This window comes from Arachis ipaensis, chromosome B7 (assembly GCF_059453495.1).
Source record: "Arachis ipaensis isolate K30076 ecotype BB chromosome B7, ASM5945349v1, whole genome shotgun sequence".
Taxonomy (NCBI): Eukaryota; Viridiplantae; Streptophyta; class Magnoliopsida; order Fabales; family Fabaceae; genus Arachis; species Arachis ipaensis.
In genome coordinates, this window is record NC_142442.1 from 140,954,897 (window position 1) to 140,963,436 (window position 8,540).

The following is an 8,540-nucleotide window of genomic DNA, read 5'->3' on the forward strand; positions in this document are numbered from 1 at the left end:
TTAAAAGAAAATCATTAATTGATAATTTAATAAACTTTTTTTTACATAAAAGTCAGTTCTATTTTAAATTATCATCAAATTATATAATAACATTGCATTTTTTTTGTAACCCGCGGGTAGGGTCGGGTACCCGCGGGTTAAGAGCGGGTAGGGTTAGGGTTGAGATATTCTCAACCCGCGGGTAGGGTAGGGTTGAGTTTATATAAAAATCTCAATCCGCGGGTAGGGTTAGGGTTGACTCCAAACCCTACCCTACCCTACCCATTGCCACCCCTAATCACACATACCTTAAAGATCTCATTTTGCCTGTCAAATAGGTTAACCTGGATGTTTCCTGCTGCTTGCTGATTTGATTGTAGTTTGTTGCTAGCATATTCAGAAAATACATGTCCTGCATTCCTTCGAACGTTAGCCTCAGCCCTCTTCCTAGTGAACAACTCATTTAGTCTATAAAAAGTTGCCTTTACAAGTGATGTGATAGGAAGATTTCACACTCCCTTCAATACTCCGTTGATACACTCTACTAGGTTTGTGGTCATATGACCCCAACGGTATCCATTATCAAATGCCAAAGCAAATTGCTGTCGTGGGATTCGATCAAGCCATCGCGTGTAAGCCTCACCACATTCACGCAGTCTTGCATACTACAAATTAAATTTACGCACAATCCTACAATAGCCTGTAAATAACCAAGAAAACAAAATCAATAAAATGGATGCTATATGCCTTGTAAAAACAAATACGCCGTTATTTCACAATAATTTACGTACCCATGTTGACTATTAGCTTCTTTAAATACAGTGCCTTGAAATTTCTCAAAAAGTTGGATGCTATGTGCCTAACACAACATTCGGATAGCTCTTGGAGGTTCCCATGATCCATTACTACGAGCTATTGCTGAGGTAATAGAGTCGTGACGATCAGAGATAAGCCCAATACCATCTCGAGTCACCACATGTGTGCGTAAATGAGTAAGAAAGAAGTGTCATGCATCAGAAATCTCACCCTCAACAACGGCAAATGCAAGCAGCACAATATTGCCATTGCCATCCTGAGAAACTGCAACTAATAGAGCTCCTTTATATTTCCCGTATAGATGTGTCTCATCTACATGTACGATTGGCTTGCAGCTCCTAAATACTCTGATGCAAGGATAAAAGCTCCAAAATACCCGTGTCAGTATCCTAACATCCTGGACTACCTCATCCCTATGGTATGCTGGTGCAGTTTCAATCTCGACTGCTACTAATGGATCTTTTTGTACCATTGCTTCAAACCACGACGACAAAGCTTCATAAGAAGCTTCCCAACCACCAAAAAGGTTCGCAATTGCCTTTTACTTGGCGAACCATGCTTTGCGGTAACTTGTCGTATAATTTAATTTTGACTGCATTTCAGCAATCACAGATTTCACTTTCCAAGATGGATCAGCTTCAACCAATGGCTTTATCACCTCTGCAATCATGTCTGAATTTAGCTTGGCATGATCTTGAGAAATTCTAGTTCTGGTGCATGTGTGACTACCATTGTATCGCCTTATAACCCAACAAAACATTCTCTTAATAAGACTAGCCCTAATAAGCCAATCGCAACTTGTTTCGTATTGTACACACTTAGCATAAAAAGTGGTTGGCTCAAATTCACACACCTGGTAATCCACTCGCCTACGAATGGTATAATCTTTAATTGCTGCAATAACAGTCTCTCTAGAACTAAATTCCATGCCAACAACAAATTCACCGTCCGTAACAACAACAGGATCTACAGTAATAACAACAAGAAATAATTCTAACTATTGCTTTATGATTCAATAATAATAATAATAACTGCTTACTTGAATTGATATACTCAGAAAATTCTGGTGCATTCATAGCGTCTACATCCAAAGCGCTAATGAAAGAAGGCTTTCTAGATGGATGTTGGCTCACCAGTGCATTTTCCACATCTGCTATGTTAGACTCAACTATTATATCATCTTCACCCACTTTTTCAGTTGGACCAACAATATGGTAAGTGCCCTCAAATTCCTCTTCGCTTTCAGTGTTATAAACTGTCCAGTCGATGTTAGCCTCTGGTAAATCAACCTCAACTAATTCTTCAAACTCAACATATACAACTCAAGAACGGACACTTGTGTTTGTTGGTAGATCGAAAACATCCCTTGCATACTTCCTTCGTCAACCACATGCACTATTTGAAACTGAACGAAACCACGAAACACTAAAACAGGTTGTCTATACAAAATATTTATGACTCTCTTTAATACTTGATTATCACCACATTAACAAAGTATACTTTTAAATTTCTCATATGTTATTGCAAAAGGAATAACAATATCACGTGGATTCTCACAAACAAAACTCACACCCTCAGATGTTTGGGAAAAGATTTGACCATTATAATATATTTTCAAACTAATACCTCTCTCCATTTTTATACTCTTACATTCTCAAAAAAATAAAACACTCTCACACTCAATCAACCTAATACCGTTTCTCCTTTTATAATACTTCAATTATAATTTTTTATTTAGGAAACGACAATATGCAATCTGTGAATTCACAATACGCAGTCTGTGTCTTTGCAATTCGCAATCTGTGTATTGTCACTTTAATATTAAATAACACAATACACTTTCTGCGTATTGTTATATAAATATTAAAAAAATAGAATTCACCCTTTACGTATTGTCTTCATGAATGTGTCAGCCAGAATCTACCCCTCTGCGAATTGTACTGCCGCCAGAATTTTGCAAAACATCCTCATTTCCAATATTAAGGCATTACACCAAATCTTTTGCAATAACTAATACAATAGACAACAAAATCACACAAGAATAAATACTCAATTCCAATACTCATTTTTGCTCGATAAATCAAACACTCTCGACCCCCTACAGTAAGATAAAGATCCAAGAAACAAGAATCAATCAAAATAAACACAAAGAACTCCCAAATGACACACAACAAAACCTATACACCTAACCCCTTTAATTAATTCTTTCTCGCTTTTTTTATTGTACCATATTCTTTTTCAGTACAGTTCCTATCTTCAATATCTCTCAGGAGATTTTCTCATCACTGCACGTTAGATCCAGATCAGGTCCAACTTTCCACATTTTGATCGTTTCCTTATCGGTGTCGTCCTTCCCCGATCCGTTAGATATTTCTTAATCACTCTCCACATCTTTTTTATCTTTCTTAATGTTACTAGTCAAACTACGTTTTACTAATTTTTTACTTTTTAAGCTTCTCTTTTTTCTACTAAGCATGTCCAATGTCTTGTTCTCCTGTCTTCCTCTCACTTTTGGTTTACCGTTTTCTTTTCCCTTTTTGCGAATTGGCTTTTTTGATGTTATTTTTCCTTTCTTTTCAAATCCCTTTCTATACTCACACGACAAAACTGAATATCATGGCTTCGACCACCCCTTAAGCCCAATTGAGTATCCTTTATCGCCTCTTCAGAATTTCCATGATCAAATATGCATTTGATTGAGCTTGAAAACTCACTGTTGTTCATAAATTCTATTTCTTGGATGTCTAGGAATTTTTTTTCCTCCATCATGAGCGTCCACTCGAGACAAGATAAGTTGTACGTCACTAGTTTCGTCACTCTTCACCACCTTATTTTCTTTTCTTACCGGGATATTAACTTCACCATACATATGATTTTTGGAGTTAATGTCTTCCATAGATACTTCTCTAACAAAGATCTCAAAAATATCACCATCTAGATCAAGTTGAACAATATCATGGATTGGAGGCAGCCACGTCGTGTCAACAACTGCTTTGATAGAGCTATAATTTGCTCCGTGCATTGATCTTTCTTCCAAAAATAGTACCGAGCCCTAAACTGTAGCAACACGGTGAACATTTTGTTCATTCCATGCTTGTAACGACATCCCATAAATTTCAATCCATGCTCTCCTAGACCTATTTGCTTCCATTTTAGACTAGTTTCTTACTTCTCCTCAATTGATTCAAAAGTCATTAACATCTTAAAGGACTCTAAAGATTTGACCTCCACCAAAGGGTACCAGTCTTTAAAGAGGATTGGAATGATTTCAGTTAATTCTCCAACTAAGCTTCTATTCAACTTTTCTGTCATACCCATGTCGACCACTCCTTTGATTACTTCGAGCTTTCGCTAATTCCTTTTCCATCTTTCTGTTCTATCTGAGTGCTTTCCATGTTGTCATTACTCATTAAAATATTCATAAAAGATCTTTCATCGCTTTTCACACCAACCTTCACTTTGTCCGAGTTTTGATATTTCACCTCTCCTTGTGCCGATCTTTGTTGGTTATCTTCTTGCCATTCTACATCTTTTCCCTCCCATACTTTGCTTCCAAAACCATTAGTTGTACTCCATCCACATTCCAACCGTCAAACTTGTGTATTGCTCTATGAGCATGGTTCTTGTAGGCATATCTCACAAAGGAAAAATTAAAAGAATTTTTCCTCATATTTTCTTGATAGATAAACTTCCACTACTTGGACCTCTCTACTAAACACCTCCAATAACCACTATGTGTTCACCCTTAGAGGTAGGTTATCCACAAAGAGTGAAAATGACAATTGTTCAAGCTTTTTAAAGTTTTTAAATGCTTGATTATTGCACCCTTTTCCCTCCACAAAACCTTTCTGATTTTCTCTTTCTCTCATCTTCTCATCTTAAAACTTAGTAATATGAACAACAGTATGAATACCCAACAAAATAAACAAACCAACCGAATTAGATAAAGATACATTGTAGTTATGAGAGAAGGTGGTAAAAGATTGTCATAGCAGTGCAAAGCAACAGAAGAGATACGTCCACAGAACAGACCAAAAGCGAAGGCAGCAGCCGTAGCAGAAGAGATGTGAATGCACAAATCAACTGAACAGATCGAAGGTACTAAATCCTGCAAGTGGCGTAGGCGGATGTAACACCAGTTAAGCAACACCATTCATAATGGCGTGCCTGGAGCAGAATCCAAAAATTGACGACAGCTCCAGACGAGTAGATGATGAGACCGATATTTGAAACTGTGATAGAAGCATTACGGCAAGCCAAGAAGAGGTTTGAAAATCAAAGACGACGTTGCTAAGAGGGAGGGAGGCAGCGGACTAAGTGGCCAATGCATATATAATGCAACAATTAAGTGGCGAAGAAAAAACTTATCTTAGTTCTAATACGTTGTGCATTGAGGAAGGGAACATGGAATCTGAGTTAGAAACACTAACTCCAGATGTCCTAAATGTCATTAATTGCTCCGAGCTACCTCCAACCAACTAACATTGAAAGAAGACATGTCTGATATGCTTTTGCGTAACATTGATCAATCAAGTGGGTTATGTAACGGAACAAGGCTAAAGATAAGAAGGCTAGGCACTCATGTAATTGAATGTATGACGTTGACTGAAGATAAAATTGAGAAGGTGGTACTAATTCCGCACATGAACATGATACCTACCCACCAGACTCTTCCGTTCAGATTTCAGCATAGACAGTTTCCAATTATCATTTTTTTTGCTATGACTATTAATAAGTCACAAGAACAAACGTTAAGCGCAGTTGGATTGTACCTACCTAGGCCAGTTTTTACCCATGGGTAATTGTATGTTGTTTTGTCACAAGTAAAATCTAAGAAAGAGTTGAAAGTTTTGATTCAAAATCATTCATCTGTACTTCCCAATGCAACGATAAATATTATATACAGAAAAGTCTTTCGTAACTTAGGTTGAAACAATGACCAAATATTTTACAATTTTTCATCCATGAATTATGAATTTAATAGATAAAGTTCAATCTATTCAATTACTGCCACGTTGAATATCAACATATCTTGCCCGTGCAAAGCACGGGAGGCTGCTCTAGTATAATATAATCTTTTCAATATTCCGCAGTCTATATATATAATATACGTGATTGACTTCAATTATCAACGTTATTCTTAGCCCATAGAAGTTAATGAGAAAACAAAATTATGTAATTTTGCTTTTTTTTTTTTTAATTTGAGAATACTAGATAATTAAAATAAAAAATATAATATAACATTAAAATTAATTACCAAAATCAATCATTATATTTTTGTATATAAATAACATATGTATCTTAATTTTTTTTTTATCAAAAATAGGGAGACTCGAACCTGCGACATCTTAGATAAGTATGGGGAGACTATGCCATTTGAGCTATAACACATTGACATAGTTTAATTCATTTTTAATGTCTATTTTATATTTCAATGTTATTCTACACTAGTCCGATCATGCCATATTGATGCGATAAATAGTTGATAATATTATTTTTATATTAAAAATTAGCTACTAATTAATAAAAATATGTATTTAATATTTGAATTTAATTTTGATGTAAAGATAGTGTAAAGTAGTTTTACACTTGCATTCAATTACATAATGTCATATAAGTAAAAATAACTACCTTTCACATTGACCGTGTGAATAGTCATTTAAAAGAACGGATGTGATTGCACGACTGTGTAAAATACTTTACACTATCAGTGTATCAAAATTAAATTCTTAATATTTTATAACTTTTTTATTATATTATGTAAAAAGTTGATTATTTATCTATTACATGCTTAATAATTTTACTATGACAGGTGTTCCGGGGTTTACCTAAAATCGGATGGTTGGGCTCAAATGAGAGTTCCAAATGCTGAAGGATGGTGGTCTCCGACTTATCCACGCTTGGGAGCCGCTGTCCGAGTTATACGTGTATGTTTGAATAGGTGGGGGGTGGTACCTACAAGACACTTCGATGCCTAAATTAGCAAGGGGTTAAACAAGTTTAAAGTATTGGAACTTAAGTATACTTGAGGGGTGTCAATGTATTTATAGGTAATGAGCCAATAACCACCATTAAAGTAGTTCCACCTTTGATGGTGGATAACCGCCCATTTATCTTAGGGTTGTTAAGATTTCTCTTCTAAAAGTGGGTGAGAGATTTGGGAGAGGCGGTTACTCGTTTGGATAGGCGTTGGTTGCTTACCTACGTTGAACCCGACCTCTTAAAGGAGGTCGGACAGGCGGTGGAAGCTAATCTTCTAGATGGGGCCCTTTAACTTGATTGAACCTGGCTTGAAGTTTTAGGTCAGGATATAAACAACAGGTTTAATTATTTGAAATTACTAATCATTCAATTGCAAAATTATGTAAATTAATATGTATAAATACGAGTACAAATACTTATTTAGTGACTAATATTTAAGAAGATTTGAGAAAAAAAATTGATTTTACCATTTTTTCGATATAAAAGTCTTAAATTCAATCATGTTGAAGGTGTTAACAAATAATCCTACTATTTTTATTATATTACCATTATATATCACAGTTTTAGCATAAATTCTGTTTATATATTCTATAGCTTGATTTATTTTTACACAGTATCTATCGTTTACAAATAGTATCTAATTCCTTCGTGACTCAAACTTGCAGTTAAGAGTTATATCAACTAGCTACACAAGTTTGTAAAAATGAATAATTCAACTCCTATTATTTGATTAACTGTTTTTGATGAAGCACTTTAATTTCTTTTCAGAATATTTTGGCATAATAATGTGTTGGGACGCGGCCATCCGCGGCATGAAAACATAGCTGTTGATGATGAGAATGTGTGTGGTATATAAACATCGTTAACATTTTTGCACATAAAATCTTTTGAAATTGTCTTAAAAACATTCCGCAGTATTTAATTGAAGGAATATATAGATAGAGAAGAATTATCCATCACCATTGCTTGTCTATTCAAATTCCTCACAAAGAGCATTACCAATTATTTTTTTTCCTTTTAAGAGGGTAAAATATAAAATAAGAATCTCGCCAAGGAGCCAATAGAATATTTGTACAATATGTAAAAATAAACATTACCCATACTATCCAAAATAACCATTCGGATACATCTCATGTCATGAAACCACTCATTCCAAAAGTTTAAGCTGATTTTGGGATTAACCAAGGATCAAACTCTTGACCTTTTAGATTTACAGCTCTGATACCATGTCTTGAAATTACCCATCCCAAAAGTTTAAGCTGATAGAAAAAGATAACACTAATGATTATATCTCTAATACTGAATCGAACATTTCTAAACCTCTATTATACACGCTGTACAGATATTCCATTAGCTATCTATACTTTCTCGTAAAATAAAACTAAAATTAGAACCTCCAAAATAAATTGTCGGTCCATAGGTGCAATTGCAAAGCAATAAATTAAAAGCAACTTATAAGGAATTGGCAAGTCAGCAATTGAGCAAGTATCTTTTTATTTTCTTTGGGAAATCAACACACTACTTTTTGGGAAGTGGGCATCTTTGGTTGCTACTAGTACTAGTTGCTTTGCACTCTCCATCATTGAGCAATGAGCACTCATTATATGTATTGTACAGAGATTCCCACTCATGGCTATATGGGCTCAACAACCCCCTTTGGGCTTTCAGTCATGGGCCACTAGATTGTTACTTATTATGACTCAACAATCAACATGCTGCAAAACCCATTAAAGATTAGTTCGGATTAGCTTTTGAAAAAATTA